We start from the raw sequence: 20,640 nt of genomic DNA, 5'->3' as shown, positions 1-20,640 counted from the left end.
AGAATTTTCCCACCCCTTTTTTCCCACCCCACCTTTATTCCAGCAAACAAACGCAGCATTAGCATCCCATTTGCAAGGGGAAAGGTGTTGCTTTCACATATTAAATTACCTAACCAATATGTTAGTCTGCTTGCCTTATTGACAAGGGCAGTTTCTCTGGCTCACCCAGAGAGTCAATTTCGAACGCAACATTGACAAGTCTAATGCTTTTGTTTTAATTCGAACATTATTTCAAACCTGGGATAGTCCCTAAAGCTAACTCACCCTACAATAAATAAACCTCCATTTTCACAATTACATTTACATTTTAAAGACCCACTCTTTCTTTGTACTGAATTCCCTTAAAATTTTAAAGAATTTTTTTTTATAGAAAAAAATATGTTATAAATATTATAGAAATATCACTGATTATAAGATCCATGGCTTTTCTCCTAGTTACTAAAACCCTGTTTGAATTAAAAGTGATGAAAGACAGCTGGATTGGTTCCATCGACATAGCCATAAAGGTCATGTGCATGAAGTAGAGGAAGAAATTACGATTTCCAGATGAGATAGCTGTTTCGATCAAGCTTTACAGGTAGGAGAGAAACGATGTTGGTAGGTGAAATCAGAGGAGAAGCCATTGCAGTGGTGGAGCTGATCTTGAGGATCGTGTAGACGGTTGGTCAGAGATTGAAAAACTGATACCAAGTTAGAATTTTGTTTGAGAGAGAATTCTTCCACACTCAGATTAGCGAATGAGAGATGTATATTAATATTATTTGAATTTGAACTATAACTTGTTTACAATCAAACTCTACAACTTGTCGATAATTTAACTATAACTCAAACTCTTATTGATCGGTTGGAGATAAAATCAATCGAGGATAGAGCTAGTTATGGTGGATTTGAATTTGAATTTGAACTCAAAGACTTATCCTTTACAAATCTAATCCTAAGAAGATAGGGACAATGATATGATTGTTAAATAAGAACTTAGTGGAGAATCTAAAACATCATGAACTCCACCACATTATATATTAAACATCACTATTTTTATTATTTTTTTAATGAAGTAAAGCCAACAACTAATGCTCCATTATTGATCCCAATACAGTTAGAATGTCCTTAAAAATGGACACATAACCTTGAGAGTTACCTAATTTCATCCTAAGAGAAACTTTCTCTAATTAATACATCTAAGAAAACAAGACCACAAGAGTTTGCTTGCATGAAGTGGAACCTGTTAGTTGGTGGGTGTCAAACCAAACCAAAATGATTAAAGCAAATTTGCTTGTAAAGTCATCAAGATATGAATGATAACGAAGTAAGATAAAGGTAATCCATAACTCATATGGATGCATGAATCATACTATTTACACGTGTAAGCAGTCTAGTTTGATATTTGTATAGTTCTTCGATCAAAACAAAAATCTACACAATGATACAAACAAAAATTCTGTAAAACATCTTTGAATTGAATTTTGATTCTTAGCATTGGATTTTCAGCTTTGTTTTCATATTTGGGAGTTAAGAAGGGTTGACACGACTGAAGGTGGAGCTTCCTTAAAATATAATATAGATCGAAGAGATAAGTATGGGTAGCTTAAGAGTCACAATCCAAGATCTTCTTGTTATGTGATTCGACACTTCACTAATCTTGGCTCTTTAATTAGTTTGCTTAACAGTCCAAAAATGAACCTATATTCTATTTCCACTTGTGTTGCATGAAGAACACAATGTGATTTTTTTTTTCATTTGATTTTAGTGATATTATATCAAAGGTAGGGGATTTAGTGATCATCTTTATCTTCTCTACGTTTTGGAGGTTTTTGAAGAATACAAAGATGTCACTTCATCAATTAACTAATGAAATTTACAGCAGAACGACTTAGGGCGTATTTAATAATGTTCTTAAAAAATGTTTTTGACGTTCTTCTGTTCTTTGAGAATGGAAGAACGGGTTAGAGGCGTTTGATAAAATGGTTTGTTCTTTTGATTTTTAAGAACAAACCGTTCAGAAAAGTGTTCTAAAGAACGCTTTTTGCAGAACATTAAAAAGATGTTTTTACCAAAGAACAGAAACGAAAGTGATAAAATTGGTTCAAATTGAAGCTTTAAAACGAGTTTATCAAACACAAATTTTATTTTTCAACCCCAAAAAAAAAACCAACCTATTCTGTTATTAGTGTTCTGAAAATATTTTTAAAACGGATTTATTAAACGCTATTTTCAAACAAAGAACGGTTTTTTAGCACAGAAATATTAAAAAACGATTTTGCATAAGAACTGGTTTCTCAGAACAGAAACGTTAGCAAACGCATACTTAGTAATTTGAGGCAATCCCTAAAGACGGTTTAGTAATTTAAAATAATATATACGATACAATAAGGTAGCAAATAAAAAATAATACAAGCATGTACCAACAATTATAGTAAAAGACAAAATCGATATTACATATTTAATGTTAGGAGCCTCTTAACACTATTAAAAATTAAAGATAAATTAATAATTTCATAAAACGTAAGATTCGGCTAATAATTAAATTATCATATAAGAAACCATAATAATTCTCCCAATTGGTTTTCTTTGAATTTAAATATAGTGATGTTGATTAGAGACACACTCCCCGTAAAAAAATATTGCTTTTTATATCGATAACTACGTGAATTTATTTATTTATTTATTATGTTTGTCAAAAGATGACTATGTGAATCAAATATCTTCTTGAATTTAAAAAGGAAAAATATTATTTTTATGTTAGTATTTCATTAAATTAATTGAATCTAAATGATAAGAAATACCAATTCAATTTGAAAAAGATGATGTTAATCCAATGGATGGGATTATAAATATATATTTTTTCATCTTAATCTACTAAATTATATTTAAATACTCGAATAGGTTTAAGTAAGGGTGTCACTTCGGTATAGTACCGGTAATTTGATACAGAATTGAATTTGAAACTCATACCGAACTCGTACCGTGTATGAAAGCGATATTTTAGAAAACGACACGGTATAAAAACGGTATGAAATGGATATTAAGAAACGGCACGGTTCGGTTTTGTTAAGGTATGAAAAGTATGAAACCCATTATTTTTTTCATTAAACAGAGATCCATCCTATGGGAAATGGTCATGTGCTGATGTTCCATGACATCAAGTCTCATTGTTTCTTTTTGTGATTCAATAGATTGATCATTTGATCCATTCAACGGGAGGTAGTGATCAGTTGCTTACGTTCCATGTATGACATCAAGGGATACAAGGCTCGTGCTTTCTGTTTTGTAATTAAAGAATAAATATAAATTTGAAAAGAAACTTGTATATCATATAAACAATCTTTGGAAGAGCATGGTTGCAAGCAACTTGGAACGGAGTAAATTGTGTTGATCAAGCAACTCATTGGGAACTTGATCTAGTTGATGGATGTGTCTGTGTCATTGTGTTGTTTTTTGTGCCTCCGTGCTTGATCTTAATCAGTAACTTGATGAGAAACCAACCTTTAGAGTTTAGATGGGTCGAGATAGACACGATACCACAATAAGCTTCAATCAAATCCTTGAAGTTTTTCAACCAACCCGATTCACTTATGAAATTCGAATTCTTTGGAGTTAGCTCCTACCTGTTGTGCATGATGTAGAAGACATACAAATGGGCAAAGGGTTGGACTAAGAGAAGTAACCCATTGTCTTGTCATATGCTTACTGTAATAACTTATTAGGGTTTAAACTTTAAAACAAAATTACAAAACTAACCTTCAAAATGGTACAAAAATGGTATTCGGTAATTTGGTACAATATATCGGTATATACTGACGGTACACCGTTTGAAATCGAAACCGTATGACTCACTTATATAGCACATATATATCCTTCATAAAGCATCAGGAAAAAAATAAATGTAATAGATGCTCTACTAATTTGTGTACTTGTTATATTAACTAATACTAAAAAAAAAAAAAAAAAAAAACTTACAATACTTAATTCTAGAAAAAGGTTTCAATACAAACCGTACCAAATTTGAAACGGTGTAGTACGGTGCGGTTTAAGCGGCACGGTACAGTTAAATGGATTTGGTACTGTATTGACACCCTTAAGTTTAAGTAATCAAGGAGTTTATTTATTATTTATTTTATTTTTTAAAACCAATAATCAAGGATTTTTTTTTTGAGTAAAGAAAAGGGGATGCGGTAGTGGCACCTTGTGCCTTTACTAGGCAATGTTTGGACTTTCATGTTCAACTTATGTAAGCATTAGTCATGTAAACTACTAGCGCAAGCACTGACCCCATTGGCATAGTCCCACCGGAGGCTTAGCATAATTCTACAGAAGCCACATAACTGCCCAATGCTGCAATGCATGAAACATAGGAGCAAAGGAGATTTGAACCTAAGACATGGAAGCTACCAAACCACTTAAGAGTGAACTTGAAACTACACCACCACCACCTTCAATGGTTTAATCAAGGAATTTGGAATCATGGCAAATAGATATTCATTTTAATATTCTTCATCAATAAATTTTTGGAGGTCACCCATCTTGTTATAAAGTCATAGACTGTTGGATAAGGATTAACACATGTCTTGGATTAGTGACATGTGTAATTTAAAATTTATTTTAATGAATAGAAAAAATAACTAACATGTCTTGGATGAAATTTAAAATTCAATTTAGTGAATGAAAAAAAACCAATCATGAGGTTTGGTTCGTTGGTTAAGTCTTAATGTCAAAATTTTGTGTCCAAAACTTTAGGGAAAATTACATGATTAGTGACTTTTAATTCCCAAAAATCTTTCAAGGTTAGCCCATCTTGCATTTACAAAACTAGCCAAAATATTAATTTTTCACATTTTTGGACATTTTTTACCCTTAAAACTGATCACATTGAGTGGGTAAATCATTATTTTGTCCAAAAAGGAAAAGTCATTACTTTTCAAAATTACCCAGCCATGTCAATTTAGGTGAAAAAATGTAAAAAAAAAACACAATCAGTTTGAAAGGTTTAGTTCGTTAGTAAGTCTTAATGTCAAAATTTTGTGTCCCAAAACTTTATTCGGACTTAGAGTAGACTAAGGTGGGCCGGCCCATATGAGATTTGGGCGGCCCATTGGTAGAGGTACCATGCACATGCATATGCACCCTTCTTACTCTCATTAATTTGGCTCCTCTCCAGGGAGAATATCTCTCTGAGAGTGTCTAGAGAATTATTTTGATCCAAGAGCTCACATATAATACCTATATTTTATTCTATTTGAAACCCATAAGAACCCTGCAACCCAAGTACCTAATTTAGTTTCTCCCTTCTTTATGCGAAGAAATCACAAAAACCATTACCCTCGCCAAGAGAAGCAAAACACCATCTGAAGCCCCCTTTTACAATTGGACTTCTAGTGGAAGCACGAAATTCAGCTGCAACTTGTCTTGTTTTGTGGATTTAGCATCGGTAGATTTCTTCTCTATTAGCATTTGGGATTTTTTGGTGACAATGAGTGGGGAAGTTTCGTTCTTGGGGATTGTGGGTTTGAGAAGAACTGAACTTTTATTGAGAGAAACTGAATTGGGTTTGTAGAATTTGAGTTGCTTGAGGTGGAATTGAGCTTCTTGTGCTGGTCTTGGTGAGGTAATGGTTATTTTGGAACAGGAACCGAGAAGGAGTAGAAGTCGAGGCATCATGTTAGCCCAGGGAAATTTATCAGATCCATTTCCTTGTCAGAATTGGACCATCCATTTTCTTATAGATGTGTGACATTATATATTTCAACATCACATCAAATGTTAAAAATCCATTTACAAATCACATCAATCAATTCTTTGATGTGACTTATAAATGGATTTCAACCATTTGATATGATGTTAGAACACATGTCACACATCTACCATCGATTTTCTTGTAAGAAATGAACTTGATATTGGTCCGCTTTGCCTCTGTGTCGCAATTCAGGATTGACCACGTAGCCCTATCTTTTATGGCATCTTGGGTATGCAGTTACCCTCTCTAAACATCGATTTTGATATGATTTGAGACCAATTTTGAATGCATTCGTCTTCTTGAGTTGGTCTAAAAGGAATGAACCCCTTCACTTAACCCATTTGGCTCCCTATAGATTATTGGAGTTTCTTGTCATGCTCACTCCTACTCCTCAAGCCTCTCCTATTTATCAAGCTCTTTGTCTTCTTCAACCAGTGTAAGTTCATTTCCTTTCTTTGTTACTTGTAAAAGAGGGATCTCAAGTGATCTTGTGTTATAATTCGGAGGGAGGGGGGATCACTGTCATTTAATTTTTTTTTTATTTTTTATTTTTAATATGAGAATGTTTCTTCAATTTAAAGACAAGATTGGTTAGGACAATCCTGTTATTATCAACCATACATAGACACGACTATTGCATACCACAATGTGCTTGGGTCTATCAAACAGTGTCTTACCACTATGCGTTTGAATTATTTCAATATACGCACAAAAATAGAAAAAAGAAAAGAAAAAAAACTAGTGACGTAAGACACCAAATTTATGTGATTTGGCCAAACTACCTAGGTTCACGAAGTAATCCCCTTCATAGGATTCCGTATATTATTCAATACAATTAATATTTTGACTGAAACAACAGTTCAAGAACACCTATACTTGCTTTAGTCTGAAATGTAACTCTGACAATGGCAACAATTCCAACCCCTAAACAAGAACCAACTTGCCAGGTTACAGTGTAAAACAAAAAGTTTAAATTACCCAAATTATATCCATGTTCTAGGTTTTTCACCATAAACAAAACCTAGAAAAATAAAAATCCAGAATTTGTGAATATGGATTACCTCAAATTGTGTAATTGCTATGCTAGTTCTTTTTCTTCCCATCACAAAAATTCTAGTGTCTTCCTTATTCCTTTCAACTCATATTTGATGCACGGTCATAGCAGATGATTGGTAGACAACTGGATTTTGTTCTCCCCAATTCTTCTTTCTTTTTGAAGTCGTTCAAATCTTTATTTTTTTACCTGCCAACAGGATTTGCCTTTTTTTTCTCACCAATGGACGGAAGATATGCAATTAGAAAAGGTAGCTTTAAACCAATGGGGGTTGGTCCAAGTGGTAAGCAGCTTGGTCCGCTTAAGCAAGGTTCCGGTATCAAAACCTTGTGGATGCAAAAAATCCCCACTGGGAGACTCACCCACCACAGCCGGGTATGTAACCCGGGTCGAACACCGAATTAGTCAAGGCAAAGCTTTGGAAATCAAGGTTGGCAAACCAAAAAAAAAAGAAAAGGTAGCTTTTATTCTGCCCAACAGAAGTCCTTTTATAGCCTTTGGAAAAACAGTTGCAAATCCAATAGGTCTACAGCCCTCTAATTTAAAATCCTTGATGGAAAGAAAATTTCCTATCTCATAATTTGAAATCCTTGATTAAAAGAAACTTTGCTATCTCAAAACTTCTATACACGTGAAAGCGAGTCTCAAGTTCTCATTTGAATTTCTCTTTCCTCTTCATTCTTAACTTCTATCCACTATCTCTCCTTCCCTATCTCAACTTCATGTCTCTTTTACTTATTTTCACCCTAAAGCTGTTTTCACTCTTGTTTGAATTCCACATTGCTGTCCCACATATTAAATGCCTATTGCCTTTTTGTTTTACCAATAAATGTTACATCACCCGACAATCTCTCCTCTTTCCTATTTTATCCCAAATTCTTCTCTTTTGTTCTCATTCTCAACTTTCATTTCAATTTCAACTTTTATATATGTGTTTCCATGTATATTGCTACACCATATCAAAGCCAATAAGCAATGAACCATTATTTGACCAGCTCCAATACTTAGCTGACCCAACTTGATTTGAACTTATCTACTAGGTTGACAACAATCTCAAGTAAGTTGCCAACAATAACACCACTTGCATTTTCAACTAGTGGATCAACAATTACCCCCTTTGAAATCTACAAAGAGACCCCCCTACATAGACTTTACCATAGGAGGGCCCCCTGCTTCTTCATATCCTATGAAGAGATGGTGTTCTATGTATTCTCTCACTTGCTCCCACTTGGAGCCATCACTTAAGCTTTACTCTTTATCTCTTATAACTTCTCTCTTACTGAGCTTAGCAAGATTCTTGAAATTTGCTTGCCTCAAGCTCCTATGCCATGACAAGCTTTCATCCACCTAAGTCACTGTGCACCTATCCTCACTAGCATTAGACAAGACATATAATCCTATAGTCTTAGTTCCTTGAGTCACGATTTTGACATTCCTTGTTTTCTTGATTACACATCCTTCTTTAGTGAAAGACCTTCATGTTCACCATCACAAACTTGGCTTACACTAAGAAGATTGAGTTTGAGCCTACTCACATATAAGATATTATTAGATTTCAGTTTTTTCTTTGTCTAGCTCAACTTAGCCTCTACCTTAAATCTTGACCCCATCATTATTGTCAATTCTCATCGAGCCACCTTTAATGCATCCGAGCTTGAGAACCTATTCTTCTCACCTGACATATGGGTGGAACACCCACTATATACAAGATGCATCACTACGCGCAATAGGTTCTCCAAGCTTTCTTTGAATTATTTGTGCATGTCTTTGAGCTTGCTCTTGTGGAGGATTTTTCTCCTTTGTGAAGGAAGAATGATCCTAAAATATCTTGCAATATGTCCCAACTTTTTTGAATAGAAGGATAAGACTCTATTACTTCTTATAAAAAACCATTACACACGCAACATGAAGCAAACACTTACCCCATGGAACACTAGTTGTCCCTATTACTCCCAAGCTCAAATAATTCCACACAACCAAGACTAGTTTAACTTGGACCTTGAGAGCTCCATTGCATCCCACTATAACTCCCTTTGCATATGTTCAGGCCATTCCCCTACAGGAGAGGAAGTCTAATCCTTTGTTGCAGTTCTCGCTATAAAATTTTCAATCAAAGTCACTTCATGATAGCAATATGATATCCTCCGATCAATGCCATCCAAGAGCGGTTTCAACTCATACTAGGTCTGCAGAACTATCCACATAATTTTAAACTTTGGGTAAGAAACCGTTGTTTCAAAAAGGATACGGAAAGCTCCTTGGTTCATTCTTGGTCCAGACCTAGTTCCTGAAGGCAAAACAATAGTGAGAGTGGGCCGCCTCTGAGGAGGGGAAGCCACCTCTAATGATTAAGTCAATAAAAATGAGGAATCTAGGGTCCTCCTCCTGAGGAATAAATGCCCAAGAAGATGAATAAGAGAATGTCTTTTGGAGAATGCGGACAACTCCCTTCACCTGCGATGTAATTGCGGAGAGTATAAAAAAAAAAAATATATATATATATATGGCTAGAGATTCTTACCCTTCACTCATGCATGGTGATGATATATATAGCTGGTCCATACCTCAGGTGAGAGTAGAAGCCCTACAACCCTATAATATCCCTGTATCGAATGGAGGGTGGAGATGGCCTCTTGATGGAAACTTGATCAACAAGCTAACAGGTTGTTTTGCTAGATAGTTTATGAATACATTTATGTGTGAAATCTTAGGGAATAAAACATGCATTTTATGCACTTAGAGTGGAACTACCTTGGGTTTTATGTTGTTTTTGCAGATTTTAGGACTTTTCAAGATTTAAGCAAACATTTGGAGTTTTGGGTATGAAACATACAATTTTACATGTCAAGAGGTCCGTTCAAATTCTCAAGTGCGAAAATGGGCTTGATCTAAAGCATGGAGGGCTAGAGATATGATTATGGGCCAACTCCAAAATATTTTAGAAATAAAGAAGAACATGGAGAGAAAGAGTCCTTTCATGCTTCAATATTTTATTTCCCATTTGGGACTTGATCAAAGAAGGAAAAAGAGGAAAAGGAATCATATTCAGATAAGGAAGAGGGAAAAATTCCATTTTTGAGTATCTCTGTCCAGTTTTCAATCAAGCCCTTCATCGAGTGGTCATCCGGTGTCCAATCAAATTGATTTTTGGAGGAGAGCTTCACATCCAATGGCGAAATTGTACATTTGATCTCTTCTAAGTCAGTCCTATTAGTATGCCAAAATCCTCCTTGGTTGAGTCAAATAGGAACTTTGAGTTTGATTCAAACTCTGTCAAGAATCATATCCCATGTAATCTAGGAAATTACTCTATAAAAGGAGAGGATACTCCAGCAAGGGAGAACGTTTTTTTGGAGCTTTGGAGGAGTATATTTTCTTTTCTCTTTAGTTTATTTTAGGCATTCTCTATTTTTCTTTGATTGCTTTGTGGGATTCTAGTTTTTAGATTGAATGTTTAGGTTCAATTTTTCTATGTAATGCAACCTCAATTTCAACTTCATGTTCAAGTTCGAGTTTCAAGTTTGAGGATTTGTTTTTCTCTGGGTCTAGTAATTGTAGATCTAGATCATTTTAGATTTGGTTGTTAGGGTTGGTTGATATTCGAATCGTTTGTACAAGTTTTTATTATTATTCGAGATTCAAAGATGCAAGTAAGTAACCTTCACCAATAATCTTCTCCCCCCCTCCATTCCCACTTCTATCTACCCCTCCATATTCTTAACTTATGATTTATTTTTCAGCATTTATTTATTGCTCCATTTCTCTCTGGGTCCTTGACCAAAGATGCCTACAGTCGTTCCTCTCTCTGGTTAAGGTTTCCCTTTTCCTTTTATTGCTTTGTTATTTACTTTTTGTAATCTTTTTTCTCGCATTTATTTATTGTTCTCCTTTTCCCTTGGGTCCTTAATCAAAGATGCCTATAGTCGTGCCTATTTTTTGTTAATGTTTCCCTTTTCCTTTTATTGTTTTACCATTTACTTTCTGCATTTTTTATTTTTAATATCCATTCTCCCAAACGGTGGACTGAAGCTACGGCAAAAGGTCCACGGTTAAAGTCATCCTAATTATACTTCTCTTCCCTCGATCTAGAGTTGACACTCGGATCACTTCCCTTTTATTTATTTATTTATTGTTTGCAATTTTTCCTACCTTTTTACTTATGTGTTGGTTTGTTTGTTTTATTTTTTTAGTCTCAATTCGATCGCTTTAGATGTATGTGTTAGGACCACTCATTTAGTTTAATTAATTAGTTAAAGAATTTTGAATCATTGCACTCTCGCGTTACCAATAAGAGGTTAAATTCGGTTAAATTCTAAAGTGACATATCTCCCTGAGATCGATCCGTTAGTTACATGATACCGTGTGTTTGTGGTTAATTTTATTTTACAAACAACAACTTGAGATCTCATTGCTAAACCAAGGGGTCATCATCAAAGTGTCTTTGATGTGACATCAATCCCCAACTGGGGAGACAAAACGTGAGGATGCTATACTTGAGGTTGGTTTTCGATGAATGTGAAGCTTCCTCACCAGCAATAAGCATTTAATGATTCTTAGTGCATTCAATGTTGAAATTAATGCTGTGATTGACGTTTGGATAAAGATACGCCGAATCTCCTATTAATGTTATTTTTTCCGAGAAGTCCCACAATGACAGTTGAGTGTCACTACAATACCTACTTCTTAGTTTCTCAGTAGGCATCCCCTCAAGAAGTGCCTAATCTGAGAAGCGTCAAGTGAACCATCTTAGACCATATTTGAACCCTTGGTTTGATTCGGATGGTTCATTTCGGTTAAGTGGTTTGAACCATAATGAATATAACAGAAACAAATTAGCAATGAATACCTTTATGTTTCAACTTCTACAATAATGGATTATATAACATTAGTTTTGCAAAACAACCCAAATATTAAGATGGTTTAAGTTAGATTTATGAATAACCAACAGTAGAAAGGAGTCAAAAGAAAATATTTGGAAAGAGACATGATCAAGGATATAAATGGTTGTTATCAAGGATTCACCTTATAAAAAAATTTAGGTAAATTAATTCTTCTAACCATACTCCTCACTATATCAATAAGGGTGTGCTTAAGCCTTTCGGCTATACCATTTTGCGCAAGATTGTCAAGCATAGTAAACTGACCAACAATACTTCGAATCCTCAAAGTATTTGGGGAATGTGCCTTTAAGTTGTCCAGCATCCTCATACCTACCATAATACTCTCCTCCCTTGTCAAATCTAACAATTTAATTTTTTCTTACTGTTTTTTCAACTTCAATTTTAAAAATCTTGAAGATCTCGAAAGATTTAGACTCTTCTTTAATTGAGTACATAAATTATATTAGGAGTGATCATCAATAAATATGATCAAATAATAATTTATACACAAGGTGATTGAATAAGGACCACTATCAGGTGATTGAATAAGGATCACTATCAAGTCACCATAATAGAATGTAACAAGAGAAAATTGGATTCTAAAACAAAAACCAAAGAATCAATACTTTTTATTCTTTCTCTTAGCTAACAATGCCTTATACTAGATATTTCTACTTACAGAAAAAGCAACGGTCATCTCCCTTTTATACGAAAATTTTCTATAAGTCCCAAATTGTTAGTCTGACCAGACTCTTTATTTTTATCTTGAGCAACTTTATGAATATTCATGCTCAAACAAACAAAGTTTCATTTTGAAAATAATAATTGGTCTTTATAATTCCGAATTTAGTGGAAGATACTAAGGGCGTTGATAGATAATAGTAGAGGTAATGAAAAGAAACATTAGGAGTCTTGAGTTTTGTTTTGAAAAACAACCATCTTAATGACTTAATCCTTAATTCTTCCAAAACCATAACATCTTATAATAAAAAACTCTTACCGAAATATATTTATTTCAATACTAGATGAGACTCGGTATCTTTGAGTTACTACACCCAACAATTTCAAACAGTGCATTCAGTGGGTAAATCACTCTTCAAGTGTTCCTTGATGGATTTCTTAATGGACAGTAAGTAGACATAATTATTTTTCACTTCTGTAATATAAATCAACTTTTGTCTTCTATAATCTCATGAGTCATATCCATCAGTTTTTTAGTAATTAGGAATGTGTGGTCATCTACTATTTCCATGGTAAACAATACATCATCTATAATTTCTTAAAGTTTGATTTTATAAGAATCTCAATAACAATTATATTGTTGTTGACAGGAAAAGTGACTAGCATCAAACAATGCATAATTTATTAACACATTAATATTTAATTCACAAGTACATCATTAGAAAGAGTATACATATATCATCATAAAAATACTTTTGAACAGAATTCATGACATACAATTGTAATACTCACTCACTTTGTTAGCACATTAATATATAACTTATAAGTACACCACTAGAAAAACACACATATATCATCATAAATATACATTTTGGCTAATTCATGACATACAGTTTTGATACTCTATTACTTTATTATCATAACTTGGATAACATGTAACTTCTAAGTGCATCACTAGAAATAATACATATATATCATTATGAAAACACATTTGGGCAAAATTTATGACATACAGTTGTGATACTTTCTTACACATCAACGACCATGGGAAAGTTCCAATTTTCGAAAATTTACTACCTTTAGGTGTATAAAATTCTTAGATTAGTCCACTCCCAACTAAATGTTATAGGTGTCACTTTCTTAATGCCAATACGCAATTACCACATTTTGATGTTTAAAGTCGCATTAACACCAAGAGACATCCCATTATTTTATACGATTGATATTCTATAAACCTAACCATAAGTGCCACTTTGACAATCACCCACAATCAAGTTCATAAAATTCTCTCATGTTGGGATATAATTTATATTACCCACAATATAATATTAATTATAATTTTAAACTAAATGGTGAGGGGCTAGATTGCCAATAAAATTACAACACATGCTAATACATTGTTTGAAAAAAAAAAACAAACTTTATGATTATCAAAGGTAATCAAATTTTTTATTAATCATACATGATAAACATCTTACAATTGCATAATATGATATAAAACATACTCACAATACAGAACCATATGATAAAATAAAAGAACCATGTTAAAAATTCAACCAACAATGAAGTCACAAAACAACAAAAACATGTCATATAATGTTTCATATATATAGATAGGGATGTCAACTGTGCGATTTGGGGCTGTTTCGGGCTGGGCCTAACGGTTTTAGGCTAAAAAACACTTAGCCCAAACACAGCCAGTTAGCAAAATAACGGTTTCGGGCCGGTTTCGGTTTGGTGCGGTTTGGGTTCGAGCTAACTAACGGTTTGGCCTAACAGTTTATACTCGGGTTGACTAATGGTTTGGGCTAATAATTTATGATATGCAAGAAAAATATTTACTTAATTTAAACAAACATTGTACATTCAATTGGACATTCATACTAAATCCTCCTAATTGACTGTTACATGTAGTAGAATGACTATTTGATCTTTGAATTTATGCTCAATTTTTCAGATAGTCTATATCAACTACCTAATGGTAATATGATTATTCAAATAATATTTAATGTTAAATTATATAACCTATATAACGGGTGGTGGTTTGGGTTCGGGTTGGTGCGGGTTCTCACCCTCAGCCCAATTACGGCCCATTAAAGATCGGTTTGGGCCGGTTCGGGTTGCAAATTGACACCCCTATGTATAGAAGTGAAATTTGGTTATATTGTGTTCGAAAGGATCTAAAACATAAGACCCTAAGAGAATGCTTCAAAATTCCTTAGCCAAAAATAAAAAAATAATACATATATAGCATTCCAAATTTTTTTTATTTTTATTATTGGCCAACAAAAACATGAAATATCAAATTTCAACATATATATGGGTGAAATTTGATCCTGAAAATGGTTTCATTGCGTTGGAAGGGTCAAAAACATAAACCCCCCCCAAAAGAATGCTTAAATTCCATATGGTTTGGTTAGAAATAAAATACTAAATATATAGTATTTTGGATTTTTAAAATTAAACCGGTTCAACTAGCAATAAAAATGGTCCAAAATCAAATTAGAAATCATATTCGGTCGAACCGAAATCTAACCCTTAACTGGTCAAAGCTAGTTGACTCGTAGTACTGGCGGGTCGATTTGCGGGCCAATTTGTTGGGTCAAAATGGTCCACCCCAAATAAACCCATTCGGTCAGAATGTTGATCAATCAATCAAGTTGACTTGGATGACCCGATGGGTTCAGATTTGGGTCATGGGTTGGGTCGACTTGACCTGTTGATCGGTCAAACTGACGTCAGCATTATTATTAATTAAAAAATTCATTAAAAAAATTAGAAAACCGTTGTTGGATTCGCGGAGTCTGATGGTGCGGAGTCCGGTGGTGACCCATAATATATTTATCTCTTCATTTTTTTGAGATCTACGTAGTGGTGGTCTCGGATTTTCAAAATCCTTTCTTGAAAAAAATTATTGACAAAAAATTGGTTTTGACGAAGACTCAAGAGAAAAAATTCACAAGTTGCATAGGTTTGATTTTAGAACCCTAAATTTATCATTCGACATTCCTATGGGTCTTTAATGCCACATGTAAAAATATTTCTATCAAAGATCGCATAGATTGATTAAAAATACTTTAGTGCGATAACTGTAAAAGATGATGATTAATATACATTTTATAAGATCCATTAGAGATGAAGTGAAATCTTTCTTTAATCTCCCACTTGAAATGAACTTGAGGTTGAAATTGATTCTATAATCAACTTGGTACTTGATCTTCTCCTCTAAACTCCTCCCAATTCACTAGATTGATGAAATAACTTCTTTGAACTAATGCAGATAATAATGTGATAATTATTAGAATTTAGAGGAATGACCTAGCATCCTTTATATAGGCAAACCCATTAGATCGTCCATTAAGATCTAATGATTCTTATTAATCCGCACTAGCCAGTTCATTAAAGAGTTTTAATAACTATAGATTACCCTTATTGGACTAGTAAGAAATCAAATTTAAGTGTAAGACAATCAATGAAGCCATCTTATTTGAAATATTTTATTAATATTCTAACATAGTACGCTACTTCCCATCCATGAGTTTGGCTGCTTTGTTAAGCAATAATGTACATCAGCAACAGTAATCTGACCGTATTTGTAAGATCCCAGGGGATTAGGAAGAGCGGCACCAGCAATGAATTGCAGATCCTAGCCCACGGAACGGTAGTAAGAACTTGCGTGCTCAACTAAGCAATTTCGACAAAGGGCATGCATTTGGCCTGAACTTGGTCAATGTCTTGCCAAATTATTTGTTACCCAATTAATCGCAGTTTGTAATATATGGAAAACAACTGAGACCAGCAGAAACTAACACCTTTTGCCAAACTATAACCTCTCACGTTGAAAGGTTTACTGGAAATCTCATTCCATGGAGGAAATCAGATCACTTGTCTACACTTTTCTCTTGGCAGTGCAATTTATAAATGGTTTTAATAAATCAATAATGAATCACAAGCAATGGAAACCTACAAACACATACTAATCCCTAAAGAGAGGGAGAGGATCAGATGGGAAGAGGAAGGCACCCTTCAGATTGGAGTCTCTTAAAGCGGTGACCATTGGGAGTTTCTATTTGCAGTCTAATCTACGCTTGGAGTTTGGCAGCATCCCATCTTCAAACCCCTTTCTTAAATGCAATCAATAAACCAGCATCTCCCAACGCGATGATATTCGGAAGATCTAGATACACGACTACAGGAGGTTCATGGGTACAACTCTCAGGGGAGTTTGCCCCTAGGTTCTGCAATTGCAGCGATCAACAGCAATATCTCCAACTCATAGACCCACACGTAATCTAACAAAACCCTACTTTCTACTTTCAGGGGTTTGAAAATTTTAAATTAACTGTACAATATAATATAAGAGAGAAATAAGTAGGGAAAGGGTTGGATAAAAACCTAAATTCACTGAAGTAGGCACATACCCGATTTACAGAACGAATATGATCTGAGAGGATTTGAGCAGCCTTTACAAAGATGTCGCTGGGAAAGGGAAGGCATTGCTCAGGAATTCGGCCACGTTTGCATATCTGAAGCAATGAAGCCTATAAGAAAAGGATTGTCCACCATTGTTGAGTAGCTTTCGTCCTCATCCTTGTGCACTGTGCTGGGTTTAGAGTGTGTTTGTTGGGTAGAGGAACCAGCACAAGCTGAGATTGGTTGCCATGTAGATAAACCAAAACATCCTTGTTGTGGGATATAGGTTCCTTTTAATAACATTTTGGTGTTTCGTAGCTTGGGATACTTAAGTGTCTTGATTCAACCGATAGTTTGGCATAGGGTACTGGGTATAAGGTAGGGAGTTAAGTGGCGGGTTATTGAGGTGTGGTAGGTTTTCAGAAAGCGCCTTCTACTGAGGGAGAAGTTATGTTGATAGGGAAGGATTCTTTAGTAGTGTTCTGGAGGGGTGTTCAATCTTTTTTTTTTTTTGAAAGGGTGCGATCTACAGGGATAAGTTATATTGCTTTGTGTATAAGGATATTTTAGTCTATGGGTGGGGAAAGCCAAGACCATCCCCTTGGGAAGTTGGGTCTTTAACCGCTTTAACATACCACCTTTGGCTGAGGGGTGTTCTATCTTGAAAGGGTGTGATCTACAGGGATAAGTTATATTGCTTTGTGTAAAAGGATATTTTAGTCTATTGAAAGATTTGCCATTCTTGATTTGAGTTTTGACTTTATGTAGTAGTATGATAGTATGATATAATATATAGTAGTTTAGGGGAAAAAAAGGAAAATCATGATGATAATGGGTATGATATTAATGACCTTTTGGGGGAAAAAGGGAGGCCCTTAGCTCTCATAACTCGGCTCAGCCCTAGGTCAAGTAAGGTTTGGCAAGACTCAAGGTAGGTTCTAATTGGTTGGGTCAAATTGACACTCTTGGTTAATTTATATCATTGCGATCGAAACCATAAAAAGAATTTTAGGAAGAATGATAGCCGTTGATAAACTAAAAGAAAATCGAAAGGAGACTAAAACCCAAATGAATGATGAATTGGCTAGTTAGTTTGCTCAACGAAAATGTGTTTGATGTGAATATAGACATACAAATTAAAATCACCCACAATAGTGGCATGATATTTAGCTGTTACAACTTATTGTTCAAAGAATTCATCCCACCTTGTATATGTTACTCTCCAAATTGGATTAGACACATGTAGTAAGAATGTGAAAAGGAACCATAATGGTTAAACTTCAAATGACTAGTCTAAGATATTGGAAGAAACCAACAATGGGCATTTAGATGGTAAGTTCATCATAATCACTTAAGGTTTTTTCTTTTAAACTATAAAAGAAATATTTACAAGTTACATAAATAAATGGATTAAAAATTTTTATCAAATAATTTCAAATATGATTACTTTGGCCAAGTATCTATCATTCTATTTTTCGAGTGTGAAAACTAACAAAATCTAATTTGTTCAAAAACAACATGTTAAAACAAGACCAAGGAAAGGAAGTGAATCCTACTAACATTTCTAATGAAAATTACAATATTTTGCTTATCTAAGTAAAAAAAATTTTTGGATCATCCAAAATTCAATCTAGTTAACTAGATGGTAGCATTATCTCCCCCTCAATCCAAACTCAAAGTCATATGGATTTCAAGATCATTAGTACCAGTTAAATAAGGTGATGTCAGAATTATTAAGTGCCATGTTTCTTAAGATTATTTACCAAATTTAAAAGAAAAAAAAATTGTTCCTTTCAGGTTGAGAATCATGTCAATTAAGGAATTATAGTTGCTGGCCTAAGCATCTATGTTTCATGCAAATATAGTATTGGGTCGAAATTAGATAGGGGTGTGGATGTCTTTTTGGCACGGTAGAAGCAACCTCCCTATAGAGGCACTAGACTAATGAGGCCTCAGGTTCGAACTTCCATCTCTCAACACTTTCATCCCTTGGGACAATTTTAACTAATATTTTGATGTTTCATTACCAAGGACAAAATATTTTTATTGTTTTTTTATCCAGAAACTTATTTTGGTTATTTATACTCAGGGCTTCAATAAACAGATTTATTGTCTCAAGCGCTCGTGCATCAAGTTAACCTCTAGTGCTTGTCTCCAATGTTTGTATCTTAAGTTAAACTCCACTGTACTGAAATGGCATTCTCGTCCAAAGATCCTTGTGCAGCGTGCAAGATCCTTGTTCATACTGGAATGTGTTTATGCTCCATATATTTCTTGTGACCAACCAACAAAATTTTCACTAACGTGCACAAGGTTTTTGGTTTTTGGTGCTAGCAACGAGTCCAAGATTCTAAACAATATAATTGTTGCACATAGAGATGAAGCAGTAAGTTTCCTAACCTTCGAGGAAGAGAGAAGGCTTTGTGATCCTGTGTGTGGCTGCATGGGTCTAGTCTCATACTTACAACAAAAGCTGAAGTAACTCTAAGTTGAATTAATATACACTGCCAAGAAAAAACTCCTCAACTATATTAGTTGATCAATGACGATTTCTCTCAAATGTCAATAATTGCACCATCAGAACATGTACACACACCCATACCAGAATCCGTCGAGCATGGTACCATAAAGAATATCTTCGGCAAGATGGTTTCCCACCAAAATCACAAACACATTCTCAACTACTACTGAGGGAGCATGGCAAGATGGTTTCCCACCAAAATCACAAGCACATTCTCAACTACTACTGAGGGAGAATCAAAAGTAGCAACAGATGCTAGATGGCAACATGAGATGATGAGGTGGTTGCTATGCAATAGGAAATAGATTCTTTGAATAGAAACGAGGAGGCTTGGAAATTAGTTGTTAGAAACAAGGGTAAAAAGATAATTGTTAGGTTTTTATTAAAATATATATTAAGTTTCAAAATTAGTTTTTGCATTTCTTTTATTTAATTGTTTTGTTAGTGTGTGGGACTGACTCCTTAACTTGCAATTGGAGAAAACTTGAGAATAATTGGCTTAGTTCCCTTAAAAAGGTGATCAATGAGCAAATGAAGAAGACAAGAACTATCAATGAGCAAGCTGTAGAGGGAATTGGAGTTGCTTTGAAGTGCATAGATCTTTCAGTGGGTCATCAACCAAGCTTCACTTATAGTCTTGTTTGATCTTTGAAGATTTCTTGATTCAATAAAAGGCCTATGAAATCATCAAGGGGAATAGGGTCAAGATGAGAGGTAATTGAGGTTGCAAAGGATTCATATTTATGGCCTAGGCCACGAAGCATTGTGAGGATAATATCCACATAAAAAATTGAGTGAGCAGCGGCAACAAGATGATCAACAATAGATTTACTCTTCTGAACGTATTTGGCCATAAAAGATTGGCCTTTGTGAATTTGCAAAAGTTGGTATTCAATTGCATTATGCGGACTTGAAATTGGGAGGACTTGAAATTGGGAGGCATAAGTCCGTTCAAGGGAATTCCAAGCAGTGTGGGAAGTGGTGAGACCAACGATTTGAGAAAGAGCACTTTTAGAAAGGGAGGACATGATCCAAGATAAGATCATCTGGTTTTGCTTGTACCATTGAGAATATGCAGGGCTAGGAATTGAGGTTGATGTGGGTGATGTGGTGGAGGGATTGGGTATGGTTTGAGGAGGAACTGGATTGGTTCCATTGACATAGTCATAAATGTCATGTGCATGAAGTAGAGGAAGAAATTGCGATTTCCAAAGGAGATAGTTGCTTCAATCAAGCTTTATAGGTAGAAGAGAAACGATGTTGGTAGATTTCCAGAGGAGATAGTTGCTTTAATCAAGCTTTATAGGTAGAAGAGAAACGATGTTAGTAGGTGAAATCAGAGAAGAAGCCATGGCAGTGC

Source organism: Hakea prostrata, chromosome 10 (genome assembly GCF_041222555.1).
Source record: "Hakea prostrata isolate BN-2017 chromosome 10, UWA_Hpros_2, whole genome shotgun sequence".
NCBI lineage: Eukaryota > Viridiplantae > Streptophyta > Magnoliopsida > Proteales > Proteaceae > Hakea > Hakea prostrata.
Note: the sequence above shows the minus strand (reverse complement) of the source record.